This window comes from Aythya ferina (genome assembly GCF_964211825.1).
Source record: "Aythya ferina genome assembly, chromosome: 3".
NCBI lineage: Eukaryota > Metazoa > Chordata > Aves > Anseriformes > Anatidae > Aythya > Aythya ferina.
The window spans coordinates 65,095,095-65,115,559 of record NC_140298.1 but is presented as its reverse complement, the minus strand read 5'-3'; the positions used below and the strand labels follow the sequence as shown (position 1 = coordinate 65,115,559).

The following is a 20,465-nucleotide window of genomic DNA, read 5'->3' as shown; positions in this document are numbered from 1 at the left end:
GACTGTTTTTTCTGTCCTCCTCTTGCTAGGTGTAAAAAGCTGTAACACCCCAATTTCTTCATAAAAGAAAGAGTCTAGCTCCCTGATTTCAAGGGAGGATTCCCAGCTCTGAGTCCCAGGGAGAGTACTCTTAAAGAGTACCGGATGTGCCTTGGTGAGGGATGGAGGAAGGCACATCCCTGTCCCATTTTAGGTAGCCTCTTCCATTGCTTATCCTGTGTCTCCATCCTCACTGGTTTAATTTCCTGCATTTAGGTTGGCAGCCTAAATACCCTAAGGAAGCTTTTGGGTTCCTATCCTGGGGCTGACAGCTAACAGGCAGCCATGCTAATGTTTAGGGCACAAGCTGGATCTGAGTGCAGATTCTGGCATGCATGGTCAGACATCAAACAAAACCAAAGACCAAACTACTATGAATACTATGAAGTCTCCCTCCCAGCCAAATTAAATGAAGTAAATAAAATTCTTATGTTGTAATCTTTCATAAAGGGAGTGAAACCAAAAAGAATAATAATGTTAGTAAATCTTGATATTTCTGACCAGCATATTGATCTAATGAAGAACAGCATGGTTTTGCCAAGTCTAAATCACTATTAGAGCCTGCTGGTGCCCTAAAAAACCTCTTACATGGGACAGAGAGCAAGGTGATAGGAGAACTTCCTGGCTCATTTATCCGTTTCACTTGAGTTCAGTTGAATGAAATTTAATTTGGGTTAATCACTTTCTATCTCTTTTTTTTTTTTTTTTTTTTTTTTTTTTTACAACTATAGCATGAAACTAATGATATTTTCCCTCCTTTAATAAAATACTTTAAATAGTCTACAGATTATAAGCACCATACAAGCAAAACCAATGCTGCATTGGTAATAGCAATAGTTACTTCTGAAATGCCTTCCTTAAATAATCTTAAAGGACTTTTACAAGCATTAGTTAAGTTCTAATCATAGCACAGTTAGAAAATTATTACTGAAACTGCTTTAGTGGGAGTCAAGGAGGGGTGAAAATGAAGTCCAAGAAAGATTAAGTGATTTACATAATGCCATATAGTTTTTATGGTATTTGACAATGATGATTTTAATTTATATCAAAATGGTTGCATCTGTGGGATAGAATATCTTCCTTCAAACAAATGTCACCAGAAACTACTCATCACATTAATTCAGACCAGATACCTCTAGCATACCTTCATTTCAGTCTCTGAAAACAGATCCCGAACTTCTTGACTGTAATACATTAGTAGAGGAAAATGTAAGATATAATCAGAAGCCAATATAAGCCAATGACGCCTTGATTTGTACAATAAATAAATAAATAAATAACACCTTGAACTCTTTTTCTTTTTTTTTTTTTTCAGAACACTGAAAAACACTGTCAGAAGAGCTGAATTTATTGAAAGACAAGAAGTATCAGAGATGAAATCTTGCTCACAGAAACACTAGCAAGCCTTCTATTAATTTCAGTATGGTTACGGTTTTGTTCTTTCAAGTGAATGCAGCAACATCTAAGAAGTGAGAAAAAGAGCACAAAAGCTATTCCTTTGTGACCAAAGTTGGCTTAGAAATGAAAAACCTAAGGCAGCTCAAGAGACAGCAAGAAAGATACATGTCAGAACCTAAACTCTAGAACAAGTTACAAATAATAAACACTCTCCCCTACATAGACACACACACACATCAGTAACCTTAGGAAATTTAACACATTTTTTAGATTCACTGTAATGTCTTATCAACACCACTTTACATTCTTTGTGCCTGTACCCTTACACACATCATCTATACGTATGTAAATACACGCACACACACACATGCTTATGAACATATAGAAAACTACTGCCCAAACTGCTGGACATGGGTAGAAGCAGTGGGTCTAAGGAGATAAGCTGATGCTTTGCCGTGTGACAGCCAGGAGATGTAGGTGGTAATGGCACAACTACTCCTGCCTCACTGACAACTATGAGGGAGAGAGATAGGTGAGAAGAGGAGATGAAGAGTGGAGATGGGGTTATTGTGTATGAGAAATAGTATCTTTTTCTTTCTTACCTTAACCCTTTTATCAGAGAGGATGTGAAAGAAAGCACTGATCTCAAACACTTCCCTTAGAAAGAAGCATAGCAGCAGGCTGAATCCTGAAGTCCTGAACATCATTAAGAGCATAAGACTTCTGTATACATATCTTGAGATCAGAAATCTTCCTTCAGACTTTTTGAAAAAAAGTACATCAAGGAAGAGAAGGAAGTTGCTCATATCAGGACGTTGATGAAATTTGTCTACGATGTGGCAGTAGGGTGGATTGACTCAATAATTGTTTCTAATATGCAAACAAGTACATCTATTTGCATAGTTGACACGAATAGAAAGCTTTAAGGATAAAGGATTCTTAAAATCCATTTTAGTTTTCATTCATATTCTGCTCCTTTTTTTTTTTTTAAATTTCCATGTCAGCAAGGATTTTTATTTTCTATTTTTTTTTATTATTACATTGATTACATTGCATTGCATTTTATTATTATTTTATTACCTATTATTATTATATTTTATTTTTATTTTATTTATTATCTTTCAAAGTTACTACGCTATGCAAGGTTACTAGGTTGGATTTGGGTCTTAAGTACAACAAATATGATAACTGTTTTCAACCAGCTACTTCTAGTGGATTTATTTTAACTGCCAATACAGAGGATTAATATTTTTTTAATCAAAGAACATTAAAAATATTTCTAAGGACGTTTTAGAATAAAATCTTTCAATGTTTCAGCAAAGTGTTTTTTTGTGTGTTATTTCCATGACTGTGGTTCCTAGTGAACTCTTACTGACACCTGTTACTAGCACTAAAAACAACAGGAGAAAAAAATATATTTACAGAAAAAAAAAAAAAAAAAAAGCCTTTAAAAAATGAGTTACTTTGGATTTTCAAAGACATAACTGTGTGGAGAAGATGTTTTCTAAGTTCCAAATAGTATAATATTAACTTGAAAATGTATTTTTTTGGGGTACTCAAGAAATATTTAGAAAAGTACTTACAATTTCAAGGAAGTCTTCCCACTTTAAGCTATTTTCTGAATGCCAGGCAAGCATTTATTCAATGCCCATGGTGTAAACATTAAAACACGAAGTAAAAGATCACTTAACAGAGCTCGTGTATGATTGACAAATATTGGAATTTGATTGCATTTCTCTGTTATTTAAGAAGATACCAAATGAAATATGTACAACCGGAAAAAAAAAAACAAAAAACAAAAAAAAAAAAAAAAAAACAAACTATTTTGGATAGATGACCTTACTTGCTGATAAAAGTAAAATGAAATAAATTACATTTCAGCATTTCTGAAACTACCCTATTATGCTGAACTGAACGGTAAGTATTTCACCGGGAAATTCTACATTCTGAAAGATATATTTTTTTATTATTATTATTGCTTTTTTTTTTTTTTAATGGAGAATAAAATATGATAATCTCCCAGGAGACTTCTGGAAAGATACTTTAAATTGTCATTTTGTGCAAGGAAGCAAGATAGAGTTCTGCAGAGCTGATGTGTTGATAGTATGATTACTGCAGCTAGATTTATTTTTCCATTGGGATTTTACATCTCTGCTTTATTTAACTGCTACATATAAGGGAAATTACATAAAAGGGCAAATTTGGCACAGAATTTCAGTTTGTAGTACCATGATTTATAGAACCTAAAAACAATAGACAAGTTTCCACTGCTGTTATTGCTTAAAATACAGAAGTAAGAGTTTTATTTCTTTTACAAATTCTTGCAGTGTATAAGCTGTTGCTCTGTTAGTAGAGGCCAAACTGAGATTTACTGGACAGCAACTATAAACTATGGTACAAATGAGTGTCTTGTTTTCATTGGACAAGGTGAATTAAATTCCCTTTGTTTCCTACTCTCCCTCCATATATTGCTTCTGAAATGTTTTTGGATTCTGATGCATTGCACATAAAACTATGTTATTCTCTGGAAAAGTTCAAGGAGACTTGATCACAAAATGTTTAATAAATTTTGTTGTTGTTTTAGTTATCAGTGTGTAAAAAACAAAACATTCTCTTGAGAATATCATTTTGTTAACAATTTCTCAAGGATATTTTTTGGCAGATTTTGAACAATTTTTCAAGGAAGCCCATAGCTTCTCTAACTGCTTATTAGGGAGGGAATGGTTTGAAAGCAATTTTGCACAGAAAAAAGTAAGAACATTTTCAACATCACAAAAATTTGTGGAGGGCAAGAAATCATTCCAGCTATCAATTCATGATAGCTTTAACCACTGGAAGATTTCTCATCCTTTGTGAAAACTGAAGGACAGGTACACACTGTTGTACGATACTAACAGCATCACAATGTCCTCCTGAGTTGTACAACTAGAACACCTAAAGAAAAGCAAAAGCAGAACTACATCTTGATGCAGACATAGCCTGGGAGATTACTAGTTTCCCTAATTACCCAGCAACTGGGCGGCTCAGGCACCAGCCACCCAGATGAATATTTTGCTTCCAGTTTTCCCTAAATTTTTTAGGTAAGGGTACTTTGAAGAATCTGCCTCAAAGAGTTTGTACCTGTTGCATCCATATGTACAATGTTTCTGAGATATCTTATGAAATTTCAGTATACAAAGAGAATCATAGAATCACAAAGAGCATGAACATGGTGACAGCTTCATGGTCTTAGCCTTAAAAATCATAATTCCCACAGACAGTAGCCCCAACTCTCTCTATTAACGGCCTCTCTTACCTTTTTTTTTTTTTTTCCTACTTCCAGTGGCAAGCTCATACCCTTGCTATATTTCAGAATTAACAACAGCTGTGGGAATCTGGCAGCTCCAGCAACATCCTAACAACTTATTGAACTAGCCAAATAGTACTGCCAGTGTCGCTTTTTTGTCTTCTTCATTTGGCTTTTGCTGTTGTCTATGTATTTTCCTATTTTAAGGCCAAAAACCAGAAATTAGAATGCTTTTGGTATGGCCTAGCATGTGAATACAAGAGTAATTATTAAATAAATGGGAAGTGCCCCATGGACAATAAAGGCCCATGAGAAGACTGAGAGAAGAGCATCTGGAAGCTGTGCATTTTTTTGTTTTAGTACTCTACTCCACTGGGAGAGACAAAAGATTATCAGTGCTAGACAAGGATCTGGAAACTTTAGGACTTTAAGTGTGTTCAGGAAAGACGGGATCTCCAGGCTAGTCCAGAGTAAAGACTGAAGAATAGAGACGGTTTGTTGATAGCAGTACTTGTTTGTTAAAATATATTTTATGTTACATATATGTTATTTGTGTTCAGACATGAAAAACAATACATTTTATGTGTTATTTGCTATGCAAAATTAGTTCCATGCCTATGAGTGTGTGTTACTCTCAGGGAGACATGGTACAGCATGTACTACATCCCTGACACTTCCTGCAGACTTCATTCTTAATCTTAATCTTACATTCACTCCATACCAGGTTCACTCGGCTCATTACTCATTAGTGGAGTTACTCCTTGTTCCCCCAGCAGCAGACATTCCAAATTAAAAATATCTGCAGGATCCAAATCACTGGAGCTTTCAGGTGAAGCCTCTGCCCCAGTAATGAGCATGAATTAAAATCCCACAAATTTGGTTATAACAGTGGTGTTTTGCATATATATTTTCTGGACCTACGGTTGCAGGCCTCATGTAGGTGACTATGTTAATGCCTTATTTCAAAGAAGAGGCACTATGCTTTTCCAGCTATATTCATCTCTGATTTCTCAGTCCTTCTGGAAGACTCTGGATGCAGGTGACAGCACTGCCAGCAGCTGATGCTGCTCTGAGCAACCAAGTCATTTTCTCCCATGTTCCTCAGTGTGACAGACCTAGAGCCCTGCACTGGCCCAGCAACCAGCCAACACAGGGCCTGCACTTCCATTTAGTATTTTTAGTGGAAGCACCCCGCTTAATAAGTTTTTAGTTTACCAGATGGGAATTACTGTTGAAGTTTTCCTGGTTGTTGGCCACAGTCTAGATATGACCACTAGGCTATCAAGATCTATATACTCCAAACAATAGGAGTAAAATAGAGGGTTTCCTGGTCATCAGCACTCTCCCTTTAGCTTTGCAGGTCTGAAAGCTGTTGTCACTCAATGCATAATAAGCCTCACTTTCTCTATAATAATGGTGGTAGATGCTTGCTACTGTGTGTCATAAGTCTGAAGGTATATTTCCATTGTAAATACAGAATATAAAACCCCGTATTTGAATGTCATACCCACAACTCAGCTAACACTGTCACTGTCATTTTAGCATCCTAATTACATCAACATTGTCCTTTGTGACTCATACTGCAGATTTCCAATCAAAATGTCTCTGATGAGGGAAGCTGCATTATGGCAATCAAGCAGCAGAACAACATCTCTAAATAATCCCAGCTTATTCAACATCCCAACTGCACTGTAAAAAGGTGATCTAAACAGCTAAATATGGCAGGAAAGTACACATCACTATGTGAACAACTCTGGCTTAGATAGCTGATGAGGAGCAATTAAATATAGAATCATAGAATCATAGAATATCCTGAGTTGGAAGGGACCCTTAAGGATCATCAAGTCCAACTCTCGACACCGCACAGGTCTACCCAAAAGTTCAGACCGTGTGCCTAAGTTCACAGTCCAATCTCTTCTTAAATTCAGACAGGCTCGGTGCAGTGACCACTTCCCTGGGGAGCCTGTTCCAGTGTGCAACCATATGTCTGAGTATTGCCAGAGTTCAGTACACATTACCCATGGAACCACATAATGATGAATGATCGTAAAGAAAAGGTGAGAAAATATACTTTATGCCTGTTAATATCTTCTCTGCATGCCCTGTTTTTATTATTATTATATTATCTTTTATTTATTTATTTATTTATTTATTATTTAAATTCAAGTGAATGGGGAAGCCTAAACTTGCATCAACCTTAAGTTCCTGGGAACCACAGCATTGTGAATTCACAAGAACCAGAGCTTCCATTTTCCCAAGGAAATACATTCCTAGCAATTGCAGCTGTAGAGGAAAGCTTGAAAAAGCAACCTGGTGTACCACAAAAAATAAGATAAAAAAATACAGTACTGATTACAAGAAATCCTATTATGGAATTGTAGGAAAGCAGCTCCCGAGTTTCAGTGCCGGGTACTTCCAATACAGCTTACAGAACTCAGTTCTTTTTCTCTCAAGGTGGAAGACTTTTAGTGTGGAAAGTTTGAAATAGTCCCCAAAAATGCTTCCTCCCCCAACCCCCCCCTTTTTTTTTTTAATTTCTCTTTTAATGTCACATGGATCCAAACCATTACTGCAGACTATGTGTTTGGAGCAAAATTATACTAAGTATACTTGGCTGTGATACTTCATTAGGAATTGATGTAGCAATTGAGTAGGCTCAGAGTAGAAACATATTTGGGTGATATTCTCTGTATTTTGGAACACATCTGAGAGGTGGAATGGGTATGGTCTGAATTGCTTTAGCTGTATTACTGTCACAGAATGACTATTATACTTCCGAGAAATTTTTCTTTGGTTAGATGCTCCTGTGCTGCTTTGCTGCATGCTAGGGCTATGCTAGATAGCATATGCTGTGAGGTACTTTCTGCAGTCTCTTGTTAGACTTTTTTTCTCCCCAACTTATCCATGAACATCAGTGGTGGAGAGTCCCATCCTCTCTGGAGTACCCCAGGACACTGGGATGACCAGAACCCCTCCTTAAGCTTGTATCTTCTCTGAGAACACTGTACCACTGCTGTCTGTACAGGACTGCCATTTGGTAGAGAGAGAGCAATACCTGTGGTTTGCCTGCAGTGCTATAATCACTGTCCCCATTGCTATAACATGAAGAAAGGTGAAGAACAGTTTTATTTTGTGATAGTGAAAAATATTACAGAAATTCTGCTGGGGAAAAGATATGCAGAAATAGAAAACACCCTGTTTCAGAGTTACTTATAAATATCTAAAAATGTCTGATTTCTTATTTCATTCAAAAAAAGACATCAGGATGCTTACAGAGCTCTCACCTCTGGGATCCACTTCTGGGCAAGACCCCCATCCTGAGAACTGTCAGTACCGATCAGGATGCTGACCTGCAGCACGTCTTCCCAAATGCACACATCCTCCCCATTCACATTTTACTCTCTTCCACAGAATTTCCTGTGATTCTCAAACTTAATACTTAATCAAGGTATCAATTTTTAACATTGTTCCTAAAGGATTTCTAACTGTTACAGCATAGGTTTGGAAATGACAATATCTCTAGGGTGTAGTTAGAACTGTTGCCTGGCCAAACCGTCAACAAGCTTTTTCAGAATAACTGTGGAAAGCATAATGACTGGGCTGGTATTTAATTTTGTGGTGAACAAAAGATTTATCTCACTCAAATAAAATCCTCCCTCTAGACCAACAGGGAGAAGTTTATCTCAGTAAAAATTCATTTACACATTTAAAATATCATTTAATCCCTTTACACGGAAAAGCACTCTTTAGGCTACCATAAAAGAGAAGCTATAATCATAGTTTTGGCAGAGACTAAATACAAGAGGAACCAACTAGGAGGATACTCGCAGTTTCAGTGTGGATGACGCTGATACCTAGTTTGCTTGGGTGGTGGGACAGGTGATGGTGACACTGGTAATTCAGATCTTCTTCCTGATTTAGTTTCCTTGAATGTAAAATGAAGTTAAAAATACTTGCCTTCTTTATAAAGTGTTCTGAAAGTACCTACAGAAATTATCATGTAACTAAGATCGGTTCCCTTGTACTTACTGAATCTTCTGTTAACCAATTAATTGAAATCTGTGCCTGCTTTGTGCTTGCAAATCAGCACAGATGAGACCCAGCAGAGTGGAAAAATAAAAAAACAAGTTATGGTCTATCAAGATACATTTTAATATCAGTTTCATGTCATGTGCAAGAAGTAGGTTGCACTGATTGCAGAAGAAACTCTGATATGCTCTACTGATAGACTAGTAGGTCCATATCATCAGATTATAGCCTTGGATTGCTTGCCCTCTAAGTAAGCCCAAATCAAGCCACTCTATTTCAGTGATGGTGCGAACACAAACTGTAATCTAGCTGATCTGATGTACCCGACCTTTAGCACGATGTCAAGAGGGCTAGCTGTGCTGATGACCTTAAACACAGCCCAGGGCAGAACTAGCTTACTTCCTGAGTATGGCCAGAGCAGTGTTACAGCACAGATCTTACGCAGCACAAATGCGTAATGACAGTCCTTATGAAGAAGAGATTCTTAAGGTTTCCATTAATTTGTGCAAAAGGACAATGAGTTTCTCTCATTGTGACTTCTCTCACAAGGCACACATAGGTGATCACACGTTGCTAGGCACTTGTGTCAAGGCCTTGCCATCTGAAAGACTGCTGTGCACTTTCTTTGATGGACACCAAGACTTTTAGGCTGGTAGAAGCAACCTCTGTTCTGGTATGGCTTCAATACCTGGAAGAAGCATTTCTTAGTCTTAGGATGATATAAAGAAGGGATAGGTAGAACTGATGGTTACAGAGGAAGAGAGGAGTAGGTAAATACACTCAGAGCTGATATTTTTACATTTCCTCTCCCTTTGTATTATATCATATGCTTAGATCAGTCAATATGCTATTAAAAGGCAAATGTTAAATTAAGATATATTTGCTACAGGAATATAACCCAATCTTTCATTCCACTTTCTGAGATATAGGAGTAGGTAGTATCAACAGTCTCTCTTCATCTGCTCATTACTACAATTCAAGTATTTTTATCTGGCATAGATCTTAAAAAAAGAAAACAACAAAAAAGTAGACAGTAACACAGATATACATTAGTAAATATATATGTATTTATGGAGATATGTCCCATATTACCCCTTTACTGCCTGTTAGTATTGTATTAAAGCATCTATCAAAACAGAATAAGAAATAATTGTTTTGGAAAGGATTATAAAGTTTCTAGTGGTGATGGACTCTATACTTCCCAAGGTAGAAGTTGTCCCTTCCTGTGTTCTTTTCAGCTGTTTCAGATTATGTCTCCAAACCATGATTTTCAATTCAAAGCTCTTTTGATAGAACATATGAATTATAGTTGTTATCACATGAAACCCCCTTTTTTTTTTCTGAATAGTAACTTTAAAATTGCCCATTGCAAATCTGTAAGAACACTTTCTTTGTAAAGTCATAATCTTGTTTTATAACATAGTCAAAATGGCAACAGAAAAGAGTGAAACCCATGATTTCCACATTATTTCAGAATCTCTTAAGAGAATTAAAAAAGGAAGAACTAAAAAAAAATAAAAAATGTAATGATCAGAAGATTAAATCTTAAGAGTTAACAAGTGCTTCCATTCCTCTCTGAAGACTCATGTATAAAATTAATTTTTAAAGCTTCTTTTATAGTATTTTATAACTGTTTTACATAGTATGTTATATCTACTTTATACAGAGTGCAAGCAAACCACTGAATTTTAAACTATAAGTTAATTAAATATAATGAATTTTAATGGAACACAGAAATAAATTGTTACATCTTACAATTTGCATCTCATAATGATGGCCACATTAAAATTCCTTATTAATACATCTAGTGGTTTTAAAACCAGTTATAATTTAAACTATTGTTATGAATCTTAGCTTTCTCATATAAATCTTCCTTGAAAAATGTAAATGCTAAATTTAGTTTGCAGAATATGTTGCACATATAAAGTCCCAAGTCCCAAGTTAATGAAATGCACTAGGGTTCTCTTTGCAGAAGCACTAAGGGGGTACCCTTTCCAAAAGCCGGTATCATCTATATGCTTTAGAAATCTATCCCAATTTTCAAAACAAACCTAGGCATTTTAATTGGGACTTCATTATCTTAAAAATTAGGTGTCTGTTCTAAATTTTTCATATAATCTACATCTCATATTAAAGAAGAGAGAGGGATATTTCTCAGTAAGTCATATGTCTCATCATAAGATAACTATCTTGGACATTACATGCTTATTTCTCTGAGAGAATTGAGAGAACTTACTTCCCCTTGTAATGGAGAATCATTAACCCTCTTTTGGTCTTTGGTCAGTCCTTTCTGGGTTGGAAGGTGGGGGACGCAAGCTGCAGCTGGATATAACGCTGTTCTGGAAAACAGAAGAATCAAATCCAAATCCCTTCTGTGTTTGATTTAGTTTCTTATCTTTTACGCAAGAGCTTAACAACTAAGCCATAAGGAGGCATTCAGAAATTAAGATCTCAGTGCATCCCAGAGTGAAACTTAAGTACTTGACTACTGCAGCAGACCTAACCAAGCTATTCTGGTTGTGGAGGTGAACATCCTCCCTCTATGACACATCACAGAATAAAGCAGTTGCATGTGAGAGCCTGGAGATGATGTAAATCTCTACTTCAGATTCTCAAACAAAACAAATTTTAATTAGTGATATTGTAAATCAATAACTTCAGCTACTTGTCAAATAGATGTTCTTCCTCTAACTCCATGCCAACTGGCAAAGCTTAGACAAAACTGGTAATGAAGTCTAAGTATGCAGGTAGCACAGGGAAAATCCGTTTGGATTTGAGGATCCTATCAGGAGGTGCTCCAGGCACTGGAGCAGCAGTTCCCCTGCGGCCTGTGGAGAGGCCCCTGGTGGAGCAGGCTGTCCCCCTGCAGCCCATGGGTCCCACATGGAGCAGATCTCCATGCTGCAGCCCATGGAGGAGCCCCCAGTGGAGCAGGTGGATGTGGCCTGCAGCCCATGGAGAGCCCCCGCAGCAGCAGGGCCCATGCCGGAGCTGAAGCCCATGTGAGAGGAGCCCATGAAGCAGCAGAGGATCTGGGGGGAGCTGCCGCCTGAGGGGGCCCCGTGCTGGAGCATTTTGCTCCTGGGGGATGGACCCAGTGGTATGGAGCCGTGTGGGAGCAGTTGTTGAAGAGCTGCTGCCTTTGGGCAGCCCCCGCAGGCTCAGTTTGGGAAGGACGGCATCCCGTGGGAGGGACCGCACATGGAGCAGGGGCAGAGAGGGACCATGAAGGAGCGGCAGAGACGAAGAGTTAGGGACTGCCCACAGTCCCCATTTCCCTGTGCTGCTTGGGGGGAGGAGGTAGAAGAGGGTGGATGGGGGGAAGTTGTTTTTAGTTTGTTTTGGGTTTCTCACTGCTCTACTGATATTAATTGGCAATACATTAAATTAATTTTCCCCAAACCAAGTCTGGGACAGTAATTGGTGAACCATCTCCCTGTCTATTTCTACAAGTGCCTGAAGATCAAATGTTTTCTGTTTATGTCAGAATCATTTAACGTGCCAGGGCAATTTTCTAAAGTTTTTGGGTACTGTTCATTAATTTACATTCATACCTTCAAATTCCGCCTTGTCCTTCCCTTGCACTTGCTTTTCAAAATGAAATTTCAGAAACTGTTATACAAGGTGCTTTTAAAAACCACCCTTCCCTTTCCTAGAAAAATGTAGAGTTTCTAGTCTTTTTTTTTTTTTTTTTTTTTTTTTTTTCCCCATAACAACAGGTTTACTTAAAATGTCATGTACAATAAATAAAGAAAAGGGAGAATGTAAATGTTAGCCTTTTAGGGTTTTGATATGTTTGAAAACCAAATCCAATTATACCTCCATATTTGCAATTCTTTATCCTAATAAAGTTGCCGTGGGTGTTTTCTGCTATTTATACCATGAAAACATGAAGAAACAACATGATTATTTTCAGATTTGTGTTTAGATTTTTTTTCACATCATAATCACATGAGAAAACTGCTTGAATGTATTCAATATTAAAATCAGCAAATAGTTTTTAAAGGAGAGAAGGTAATTAACTTCCCTTTTTAATGATGCTTCTAATTTAGATTATGCATGAGATGTATCATAACTGAGAGAGATTTCACACGAAAAGACTGTTCTGTAGCTAAAGTACTAAACTCAGAATCAATACAGTTTGATTCTGTTTTCATGTCTTCAGCAGACTTGCTGTGTGACCTTAACTGAATTATTTAATTATTCTGCTCCACAGTTTATCTGTAAAATTGAAATAATGACGGTCAGATTACTGAGAGGATGTGAGGATTAATTATTTAATATTTACATCTTCAGATAGAATAGAGTTAGAATTATATTATAGAATTATATGTTAGTTAGAATTATATGGTGAATGGTTAACATTATTTTGCTACTACCAAATTCTCAAATAGTAGCCTGGCTATTTTATTGTACAGAAATATTAATTTTTTATAGTCTTGCATCTGACAACTACTCTTCCTGAAATGTGTTAAAAAACAAATGTAAAGTCCTTCTCTTGGCTTTTAAATCTAATTAATGCCCAAAGTACTCCAAGAAGGGGTAGAGAACAGTACTGTTCAAGTCTACCTTTGTTGCTCCCACCTGCCAGTTCCACAGAAGGACGAGTAAAAGATATCTTCCATATAATAGATATTTACCACAATCCAATTGTTAAAATAAATACCACTACCACAGAACAAAACAACAACAACAAAAAGAAAGAAAGAAACAAACAAAAAACACCAAACCAACCAAACAGAAAAACCGAACACAGAAACACACAGTGCATTCACTACAGGCTTATAATGCAGGTCCTGGAGACCAAAATAAATAAATAAACTAAACACTTTCTGCTTCTGGCCAGAGCTGGCAATTATACTCACAGGAAACAGACAAGATTTGTTTTGAAGGTGATGGGCTCCTGAAGTACAGATCTGTCCCACACAGAATCTGGCTACCTCAGATGTTATTCTATGCAAATCTCTCAGTCAGTGGTTAAAAGAAGAAGGCTGTATATATACCCCAAATGTGTATGAAATGCACTCTAACTGATGATAATGAATTGTCATCATCAATTGATAATTGATAATTGGCAATTACACAGCAATATTAATGATGTACAAGTACTACCATTTTGAATCAACAAGTAATTGCCAGAAAATGTCTCTAAAAATTTTCAGCATAGTTGTATTCAATATACTGAGTTAAATGGCCTTTTTAATTCAAACACTTTCTTGACATTATTGGCTGTACTTTGTGGATTATTACGTTGAACTGGAGTGTGCTGATAAAGGTCTTCAACTTCTTCAGATATGTGATGCAGCTGAGCAAGTTGAACTTCCCACCTGTTTGATTTATCAACGCAAGCTAGAGGAAGGTGGCATGTATCCTTTCTGGTATTAAAAGGAATGGAGACCGCAAGTGGATGATTGCTATCCCCGTGACCATATCCTAGGATGAGTCCTGCATACAAATACCTGCTCCTTATCACAGGTAGGGCACACAGCAAAGTCTGGGTTAGCTCATAGCTCAGCTGTGTTTTGCTCCCGCATATGTGCAAGGAAAAGTGATTTTAACTGTAGTGCTGAGGCACAGCTTGGAGAACTAAGAGCTCGTGCAAATACTTTGGAGAAAAAAGAGAAAGCAGAACTTCATTATTTCTTAGCAAGGCACCCAACACATTTAGAATAGATTATACTGAAATGCGATGATTTTAACTCTTGTGCCTGAGGATGATGCCAATAAAAAGCAGCTATTATCAAACATAGCTTAATATGAAATTTTTACAAATGGTTCATTTGTAAGAAAGAGGTCCCTGGTGAAAGGCAGGTTACTCAGATAAGCTGTGAGACCATAGTTTTTCACCCAGGAGTAAAAAGCATGAATTAGCCTACGATCTTACAGTGATGCCACAAGCAAAGATTAAACATTGTGAAACAGGCAATCTATAAGGTTCTTGAAGCTTAATGTCCAACAAAATCCCAATAGAATAAACTGTCTAAAATGACCTTTCTTATTACCTCACATTCTGTGAACACTGTGACAATATAAACACAGATAATTTAAAATAGCCTAACCCATATAAACACGATGTATGTGTATAAAAACTTCTCATTTTTGACTTGAATCTCTCCCAATATTTTACTTATCTCTATTACCTTTGGAGTCAGAAGCTTTGTTTCTGAATAACTGTAGAGCCTGCCTTGCTATAAACAAGCATTAAGACCCCTACCTGATTGGGGAAGCTTGTATTTCTTGGTCTTGATGAGCAAATGCAAGACTCACAAGTTCCACAACATAAAAAATAAGAGCAGGTGTACCTCTGAAGCAATTTGGTTCTTGTACGACTGCTGCTCAGACATAGAATCGTACGTTATGCAGCCAGAAAAAAAATCACACAAAATTTCCCTGAGTTTTTCTCACATAGAATAGAAATGAATGGGATTTGAGCATAATTCCCATTGAGCTAAATTCTCTACAAAGCCTTATTCTGATTCATAACAGCAAGAAAAACCTGATCTGCTTATTCAAAATAAAAGCAAACTCCCCAAATAATTATTTTAAAGGACAGTACCAAGTTTTCTGATAATTTTGTTGGTCTTGGTCAATCACCTTACAGAACATTATTATGACCTGATAGGATATACAAAAGGCAGTGAAATCAGAGCAGCAAAAACTCTTAGTTAAATACTACTCTCTTTACTTTCAATGAACAAGATCGATTAATTCTAGGGCCAAGGTCTTTCTGTCCAGTAAAAATTTGCATGCTCTTGCTTTAGTATGCAGAAAAGTCTAATACCGCTATTCAAAAATAAACAAATAAATGAAATTTCTTTAACACAGAGAAAAATCTAATGCTATTGTAAAAAAAAAAAAAAAAAAAAAAAAAGTAACAATAAATAAAACCAAGGGACACTTTCCTGTCTATGTTTAATCTGCTCTGTGGACTTTGCACAAAAGTATTGTCATTAGAAGTATGAAATGTGATGTAATCAGAAATGTTCTACATCCTGTCTATAGACTAAGCTGAGCTGATATAAGAAGAATGCAGGGTGGTGGATACAAAAATCTTCTCCATCTTTCAGAATCAGGATCAAATAGACCATTGCAAATATGAAATAAATAAATAACTGTCCAGGAAATAGAATAAATCCTCAGTAACACAGGTTCAAATATACTTAATGAAAATGTTGTTGCAAAGAAAATATCAGAATAAAATACTTAAGAAAGTATGGAAATTACAGCTTACTTACTTGGTTAAAGTGATGATTAAATATTTGTCAGGTAAAGTGACATGGTAACATGCAAAACTATACATAAATATTACAGTGATGAAGAAAAACAATGATTTTAGGAACAGAACCATAATCTCTTCTATCAAGCTCAAAGAGAATTACCTTTTTTTTTTTTTTTTTATGTGAACATTCTTAAATTCACAAAAAAAAAAAATACAGAGATGAAAAAAGTACAATTTCATACTATTTAATGACAGCTACACAGCTACATCACAGCCACTGGCCATGACAAGTGAAAATACCAAATATGAACCAATGTAGTAAATAAAATTCCAAATGCTTGGAATGCCAACCAAAAACATTATTTTTGACTTACAGGTCAAAAAATTAGAATTGCCCTTAGGAGGACAAAACACATATACTTCAGACCAGTATGATTATATTTTTAACACATGTCAATTACATTTACAACCCTGGATACACATTTGCAATCTATCAGAATAATCTAACTAAATGAGTGTCAGATGTGATTAGAAGCAGCAGAAGGAGGCAATGCAGTTAGAATATCAAATAGGCACAACATGTTTAGCCCTTTTCTGCATTCTGTCTACCCAGCTTTACTATATGTTTGCCATAGCTTTCTGCCCTGGACTCTAGGGAAACAATCAAAAATGAGAAATGTAAGATTTTATAGACTCATAGCCTTTCTTTCATTCCCTAGCCATTTTTAACCCTTTAGATATTTCAGTTGTTTAGGTCTATCAGGTCACAATTAGGTCACAATGTGAAAAAAAAAGGTGATTTTTATATGCCTCACTCACACTAAAAGATTTTGCTGTCACTGACTGTATCAGTAAATGCCTCAGTATTGCTCTTGATTAGCCACTGGTTTTCTCTGGATTATGCCAAATTCACCAGCAACACTGAGGACAAAGCCTTCTGAATATTCCCAGCACTTGGCTGTGCAAAGCAAGGATTTCAAGTGAGTGATGCCTCTTGCATTAAAACTGTTTGGACTGCTGAAGATGCAGTGAGACCTGCCACAAATACACAGGGGGTTTTGGAGCACAGCTGGTGACAGGTAATGGTGACATTGCATACCCTTACCTTAAAATTAAGAACATTTATTAAATATGTGCTTATAAGGCCAAAATTGTAACAGAAAAACATACTAAGTTAAAAAGGAATTAACATCTACTTGCTGCTACAGTGAAATGTCCCAGTTAGGGACTTTTCTGGATACCCTGGGCAGTCTCTTACAGAAAATATTGAAAATAGATAACAGCACAAAACCTGCCACCTATCTGTGCTTACCAAGGGCATTTCTTTCCACCTCCGTTCCTCCAACAGACTGTTTTTTTTTTTTTTTTTTTTTTTTTCCCCACAATGTCTCTATTTACCCCCTCAGGGAAATCCAAAGTGAGCATGTGCCTTTGCTCCACCTCATATCACATCAGCTCTCAGTCACCCACATTCTCACAAGCTCTTAGTCTGATCTCAGCTAGGAATCATTAACTCTGCTTAAACAACTCTTTATAAAGATATCACTAATATAATGTATGCAGTACACAGTCAAGGTCAAGCTGCTTAACATGTGTGTTTGCTCAGGTGTTTTTGACTTTCTACCTGCAAAAGTGAGTATGTGGACTGGGCTAGCAAGTTTGATGCTCTAAGGGATAATAAATGAAATAATTGGGGGTAAGTTTCTTCAGCTGCATCCATGAAACTGGATTCTCAGACTGGGTTTTTAAGATTTTTTTCATTGTTTTAGAGACAAATTTCATTTTTCTTCTGAAAATATTAGCTAATATGTAGATAAAATACATAATGTTAGAGGACATTGCATTACTTGAGAAATAATGAAATACATGTAATTTGCATCTGTACTGTAAAACATATGTAGAAAAGAGTAAAGTTAAGACTGCAAATGGAATTTGTCATTTCCTGATGAGTACAACTTTATAATAGGCTATGTTATTGCATATCACCAGAAAAATTGTCACACTTTTTTTTTTTTTTAATTTTTGTAAATACCATGCACTGAAAATTTACATTACATGGAAATCATAAATACTTTGTTGTATCCAAAATATTTTATTATGAATTCCTCTAGTTCAGTGGAATTTGCTTCACGTTCATGTGTTAAAAGTGATGACTTATGTAATACATGTAGATGATGCACTCTATAACTGAGTTTAGGTGGCTCAGACTTCTTTAGCATTTTGTAAGAAACACATGGGCACAGGACCCTTTCTTTTACAGAAGCATGTGTGCTTGGATGACCAACGCAGTTATAGTTTCTATAACAATATGAAAATTAACATATATATTGGTAGGTTCCTGCAATAACCCATCTGAACAGAAATTTTGAATGTATTTGCACCATGAAGATTCACATACATGTGGAAAATTTGCCACAAGGAACATTTTTTCTGAATCAAGATAAAATAAATGAATGCAGCAAAAGATAAGAAGAAAGACAAAGCAGAATTAAGATCATGTGTTTAAGTATGCATATCCAAACTGTTTTAGAAAGCTTAAAATAGATTTATATCAGACATCTGGTTTGCTCTTGAATTTATGACAAGGTACTTCTTTCCAAACTTCTTTCCTTAGGTCTTAATGGGAAGAGAATATGATCAATTTATGGATCAATTTTAGGAATCTATTGTAGGATTAAGAGGCTACCTCAGAGAAACTTCCAAGGTGTTTGCCTCCATAGCAAAAGAATGAATAAAGATGGACATGGTCCAAGGTGTTGTGATGTGCAATGTCAAAAACACAATGGCTGACCCTGATGTGGTAGGAAATAGGACAAGAAATAGAGCTTCAGAACAGAGGAAAGCATACTATAATAACCGACAGGACTATTTTGGCAGATGCATTTTTTGTAGGCAGAAGAGTGCAGTGAGAAGACTAGTTAAAAAAACAGGAGAGCAAATAACAAAAATCAGTTGTGGGTTTTAGCAGCAGTGGCAGGAAAACACACTTTGGAGGAATACGTGGCCAGAGATGGCTTTATCATGGCAACAAAGTAGAAGGAGGAACTGAAAACTTTCTTTAGTGAGTTAAAGGGTCACTCTTTCCTACCAGATGGGTTGTCTGAGCACACTACACATATTTCCTCATGGCGACCCAGTCTGAAGTTGCGAAGGAGCAAGTCATCCGTATAAGAGAAACATCCCTGTGCCTGCACACTAAACCAATCACTGCTTCTCCTCAGTTTATTCCCTTTCCTTTCCAGTGTATAACACTATTGTTCTATTTACCAAGTATTTCCCAACATGGTCTACATTTCCCTATGATGATTTCTATTTGCTCAGTGCTTACTGAATCCCCTATTTTTAGAATTTAAAGAATTTCGATTATTCTTACTGAATCCCCTAAATAATCGAAATTCTTTAAATCTAATCATATTACTTATTAGCTTAGTACTTTGTGAGTAGACAGCTAACTTTGCACATAGCCTCTGAGATGTTAGAACTTGTGAGGACACTGTCCTGGCTGCCACAAAGGTCAGCATTATCTTTTCTCTTCTCTTCTGCTGTGTGGGCACAACAGTGAAGGTGTTCTAACCTTGTTCCTTTGAATGAAGGGATTTTCTCTGTAGGCTATGTCCTATTTGAGCACAGGTGAGAAGGGTGCTTTATAAAATGCATTTATGCTCAACAGGTGGTTAAAGAGCCTATATTACCAATCCCAGGGATGCTGTGTGTATGAATTATTTCTCAATAATTGCATTGTTTCTGAGTTAAATAATTTCCTTACCCATTTTTTTCATCAGTTTTCTCCACCAAGTCACAGGTATGTTATCTAAATGCAAAATAGCCCTAAAATTACCCAAGCACACTACAATCCATTCCCAAACTGAAAGTTTCCATCCCAAATTATGTTTCACAAATCAGCTTTCCATCCTGCAACTTTTCAATTCTCTTCATTTTAAGCATTAATCTCTGAGGTGAAATCATCTTAAACACTTTTTGAAATAAATTCTGCACAGGAGTTAACTTCAATTTCATCTTCTCAGAACTCATATATGTCTTCTATGGATTTCTGCAGGCAGTAAAATGGCTACTTCATTCTGACTTTTCTCAGTAGCATGATGTTTTTTCTTTCAGTAGTATGTTGATTGTAATGTAACTCTCAGGGGTATTTTTATCATTATTATTATATATATATATATATACTTTTTTTTTTTTTTCTAGTGTAAGAAAAAAAATGAGGAGAGAAGAATGCAGTGCTCAGTGTTATCTTTTTAAGAACTAGAAAAGGGCTCAGGCAACTGCAATTTAATGCTGCAATGCCTAAATCCTACACACTGAGAACCAAGTGTAACATTTGCATTGAAAAGTGTGCAATATGAAGTCAGGTGTCCATGTTCCCTTGAATGCATGAAGAACATTTTGCACCTATCAGCAAGTGAAACAATTTGGTGCTTAAATGAGTCCAGAAGAGGGTGAATCTACAACTCTTTTTCTGTTAGAAGCAGGCACTTG

General features: G+C 36.3%; 1 protein-coding gene and 1 long non-coding RNA gene across 5 annotated transcripts in view; one reads left to right on the top strand and one right to left on the bottom strand.

The window, feature by feature from the left end:
- Positions 1 to 20,465, bottom strand: part of FUT9 (fucosyltransferase 9) — a 111,305-nt gene that overhangs the window by 21,826 nt on the left and 69,014 nt on the right. The window contains exons 1-2 of one of the 3 annotated variants that reach the window (XM_084515639.1): positions 13,618 to 13,722; positions 10,989 to 11,091 (exon numbers count right to left, since the gene is read on the bottom strand). The exons of the other annotated variants lie outside the window; for them this stretch is intronic. The gene's annotated coding sequence lies outside the window, so the exon portion shown is untranslated. Of the gene's footprint in view, positions 1 to 10,988; positions 11,092 to 13,617; positions 13,723 to 20,465 lie in introns of those variants that run through there. 3 annotated transcript variants of the gene reach the window in all.
- LOC311435021 overlaps positions 17,540 to 20,465 on the top strand; it is a 40,882-nt gene continuing 37,956 nt past the window's right edge. For both annotated transcript variants that reach the window (XR_014691877.1, XR_014691878.1), the window contains exon 1: positions 17,540 to 17,603. This is a non-coding gene — a long non-coding RNA (uncharacterized lncRNA). The remainder of the gene's footprint in view (positions 17,604 to 20,465) is intronic.